Below are 4929 nucleotides of genomic sequence, written 5' to 3'. Positions count from 1 at the left end.
AGGTTTTCAGTGTTCTCCCTAGATAATCAATACTTCATTGTTTCAGATATTTCACTGAAGAGCTTAAATGAATGTCAAATTTGTTCTTAAAATAGAGGGTGTTGCTATTGTGTAACAAAGGAAGTGAATGGAAAAAATACTGTTCCTTCAGTCTTTGCTTTCCCTTCCACACCTGTGAGACGTTGCTGCCTTACAAAGCTGATACGTGTGCACTGCTGTCAGCAGGCTCTGCTCCTGCCTTTTGACTCCAGTCAGTTGCTCTGTGAACAGTTCAGTGGATAAGCACATCTCTCGGTAGTATGAGAAATGATGGCAGCCCTTGCCAGGACTAGCCTTTCATGGTGTGTGACCTGTGGCTGCAGTTTAACTACTTCTCCAAGTACTCCTGCAGTGTTTAACATGGACATAACATGCGCTGGTGCAGTTAAACTTAATTTTGGGGAGTGCCATGAGGTAATGAGGAAGAGTATGTGTGCTCGCTTCTTTGAAGAACGCATCTATGACGATAAGAGTGGTGTTTCTTTAGAAAAGAAAAACGAAAGGGTGCAACTTCTCTATATTCTGATATACATATGGAGAAAAGTGTTTTGTCTGCTTGTGCAAGCTGGGCCCGTGGGCCCATTATTACTGTTTGGGTGGCTCGGCTGGGCTGTGTTTGTGTTGCACATTCTCTGCTACCCACATCACCACGTTTTGAATTGATGCATTTCCACTTGCTTTGCTTTTTATTACTGCATTGTGGGGCAATGCAGATGGCTGTCTCCTTAGCTTTAGAATAGGATCAGGAATGCGGGAGAGGTGCCTTAGCATCAAGCTAATTGTGTGAGGAGGAGGAGAGCTGGTCAAACCAGTCGTGTGAGTGCTAAGAGCCCTGTGGCTTTGCGTTAGAAGCCAGTGACAGAGAGCTTTGCACATGCCACAGTGGATGTGTGGCAGTCTCAGGACGTGGCAGGTTATTCAGGGTATGCAGGCAGGCAAGCTTGGGCTGGGCCAATCTCAAAATGCTAATTTGTAAAGGTCCTACCCTGAGCGTTTTAAGGTGACTTGATAGCGATTACATTCTTCTCTGGCCTGGGCAGCAGAAGGGGAGAGGAATACTGTGAGAGTGAGAGAAACCTCACATGGAGGGGACTGAGGAGCGAGACACTTTAGCCAAACTGTTCAGACTATGATCAACCCTGAGGAGGGAGCGGAGCAAGTGGTCAAAGGTGGAAGAAAGAAAACAGCGCAAGGTCAGCCAGTGCTCACCCGGCACTTCACTATCTCTCAACGTACTGTATGCTGGCCTGCTGTGGTTTGCCTTTCTGATGCGTACGTAACAGATCGTTACATAAAACAATTGATCTTCTTTGAGTCAGGATTTGCCTTTTTTGATGCCTTCTGAAGATATCTGAAAAGATGCTGAGCTATTTTGTTTTCTTAATGCAGTATTTTGTAAGAGAGTGATACCATAACCTTATAACTTCCCAGATTTTGGAAGAGTGACTTACAGGGATGGGCAGGATAATAGAAGGTGGATATGAAACCTGGAAAGACATGGAGCTGCTGTCAAATATGTATCTGGTGTCCAAATAAAATCTGGGGCTTGCTGTATTTCTGTGTTTGATGTGAAACAGTCATATATTAGCGTGTTTTATTTCAGCACTGCTAGTCTGGCAGTGGTGACCGTTTTAAGTTACTCTCACACAAACTCTTTTGCTTACAAAGCTTTTTCTATAGCACTATTACTGCAGTTTTCTGTCTCTGGCCTTATAAAGGAGGTATGTCTTATATTCAGTTGGCTGAGGTAGGCACAACAAACTTCAGATATTCAAGAGTCATTTGGATATCAATATGACCTTGCATTGACAGTTACTCCATGAGATTTCTTTATCTGGGTATTTCTGATGTGAAGATAAATTGTGATCCTTTATCTGGGTATTTCCGATGTGAAGATAAATTGTGATCCTATGACAAATTGTTAAGTTTTATTTCTGTTTGAAAGGTAGGACATGAAAAATAGATAAGTTTGGGCAGATCTGAAATGCAGTGTATTGGAATCAGAAAGGCTGGCAACCTTCTTAATGTGGTGAATTAAAGTCTGGGTGTCACTGAAAATTAAATCAAGTCTGCAGGGAACAGTAAATCATCATAATTTATTTTCCATGCTTTAACCGATTTGTATAGTCAATACTCAAATTCCCCATGCCTTTGATACAAAACCTACATTTTTTTATGATTGATACTAATTTTAAGATATTATGGATACAGAGTTGATGGCATTTTATTGCTCTGCAACTGAGTTATGCAAATAATTATATTCCTGCTTCCACATAGATTAATCTTTCTCTCTGCTAATTCACAGTATCATTTACAGAAATATCACAATAATACGAAAGCTGAGTATCCTTCCCAATGTACCGTCTTATACAGGGCTGTATTTTTCACTGTTGCTTTCATATGAAGAGGAATACTGTTCAGTTTGCTGACTGGACTGGAGAATTTTGGGTATGGTAATCAACATGGAAGTTCACATATTTGATTTTGCACATCTTGTGGGAGTGATGAACTTCAGCAGCTCGGCAGTGATGAGCAGCTTTGAGGCAGTAATACATCAAACAACTGCACATTTTTTTGATTTTAAAACACTTCAGAATGAGCTTAAAATAAGCCAAAAAAGCCCTGATGATCATTCCAGAGGATGTATCAGCAAAAACTTAGAACAGAGTAAGCGCTGTAGGAAAAAAAAAATGTACCTTGGTTTTATACAATTTCTTTCAACAACTGAGTGTATGGATTATAAGCCACCTGTGACAAGAGGGAACAGGTTGAAGATGATTTTTTTTTTCTCCCTCTAACAGCATCATTTGCAAATTATCTTATGGTTATTGACTGTATTAAATGCATCAGTCTCCAAACATTGTGGATTTTTTTTTTACAGCTTTTTAAATAAGTAGGAACTAGTGTGTTCTGCTGCTATCAGCCTGAGTGCTGCTTCCTGCAGTTATGTTCGTTCTTTTTGCAGATTGAGGTTGTCAGTGGGGGATGTTTCTTTTGTTCGTTTTATTTTGGAATAGCAATAGTACATTGTGAACTTTCATTACTAGCAGAAGTTCTCAAAAATTAGATAGGTACCAAAAGGTCAGTTGTTTTGGCTGTATGAACAAAGTAGATGGATTTTGTTGGCCCTTCTGTTGACCTAAGCATAAACCCTTTGCAGCAAAGGGGAGTCAGGGATTTTAATAGTATCGAGGAATATCTGTGTCTCAAATGGGGAGTCCTTGCAAAAGTTTCACATTGTATATGAACTCACACATGTGCCATCTATTCTCATTTGTAGCTTTCCTTACCGTTTACTTTCTGGCTCCGACTGATTGGTACTGGCTTAGGGGCTGTAGTGATGTTGATTTTTTTTTTTAATTTTTTTTTTTATTTGAAACCAAAAAAGTTAAGTGTCTTACTTAAAAATGTGTAATTATTGTTTGATCTATGACTATTGTCTGGTTATGGCATGTTCCTTTTTATACTCTCAGCCCTGTACTCAGTTTTCCTTATCCTTTCCTCTTGTTAATTAACTGGAGGTTGTAGCCCTCCTGTTTGTTTCAGATACCCGTGGTAGGATTTTTGTTTGGGATTTCCTGGTAGAAACAGCTGAGCTGAGGCTGCTGCTTTTTTTTCCTTATCTAATTCTTGTACCTAATAGTGGTAGCAATTAGTCACAGACCTAATGGGATTCGTATATCCCTCTGTTTTAACAATGTAAGCCTCAGCACCAAATGTTGGTTAATAAGGGAGGACTCTGGAGGAGTGGAGCCAGACAGTACAAAGGGTTTCTTTTCAGACTTGAGTCAAAGTGCAGGGCCTGGAGCCTGTAGCTGAACCACTCGGACTGTGTGACTGTGCCAGAGCGAGCTAAACAAATGAGAAAGCAAGCATGAAAACAAGTTTAGTGTTGCAAAATGGCCAGTTGTCCTGATTTGAGCTCGAACCAGGACACAAGGTTACAGCTTTCTTTAACTGCTGCAGTAGCAGAATTTAATTTATAAAGACAAGAAATCCCTTGTTTTTAAATAGCCTAATGTATTTGGCATAAGGGAATAGGGTTGCATCTAAAAGTTATGACTGCTGTAATGAATTTCTCCTCATGGAAGTGATATGAGCTTCTTGTGACTGCTAAAAAAAAAGTCAGCAGTCTTTCCAGACACCTGGCCATCTGGGGTTCCTGAAAAAGAAGATACAGCATTATACCCAGGCTTTTCCATAAGGTTCTGGCAATTTGGATCTCATATGGTATCCTTCTAGTAGAACAGTTTCTGCTCAGCTTTTCAACTCCTCAAGTATTTGCTCCGGGATCTACCTCATGAGAGCGTGAATCTGCTGCAGACCATCTGTGCTCTTTCAGCAAGGGATTTTGGCTGCTTGAAAGCAGATGGGAAAAGAGAATGTCGCCCTCAGCCTCTTCCTTTAGGTGGCTGTGTACAGGTGCATTTTGCTGTACGGGTGGTGAGTGAGGATGTGACAGTAAGGAAGTTGAATATTCTGGCTGGATGAGGGAGTTGCCCTATGTTGTAAAAATGAGTAAGTCAAGACATAGTGTTGCTTTCAAATCACGGACAGGAAAATGAAAGCTGTGAGGCTCTAGATTCTTATATTTTTTTCTTATTTTGTGTCCGAAGTGTTTCTCGGAGGTTATTACTTGAAATTTTTGTGGATTTAAATGATAGAACTATTAATTTTAAAGAGATCATTTTTTAATTAATTTTTTGTATTGCCTTAGCATTTACTGTCCCTCTGCTTCCTGTTTGCTGTGCTTGATTTCTCACATTCTTTCAGAAGAACTTGTATTGGAGCATTTATTTAAACCAGGCTGGGAGATCAGCAAACTCTGTATAACACTTGTGTATCTAAATATTTTTGCAGTTTGGATTTTACTTTCCCCTAGCCTTTCTT

Source organism: Apaloderma vittatum, unplaced genomic scaffold (assembly GCF_000703405.1).
Source record: "Apaloderma vittatum isolate BGI_N311 unplaced genomic scaffold, ASM70340v1 scaffold20424, whole genome shotgun sequence".
Taxonomy (NCBI): domain Eukaryota; kingdom Metazoa; phylum Chordata; class Aves; order Trogoniformes; family Trogonidae; genus Apaloderma; species Apaloderma vittatum.
The sequence above is the reverse complement of the archived record's forward strand: the minus strand, read 5'-3'. Positions refer to the sequence as shown.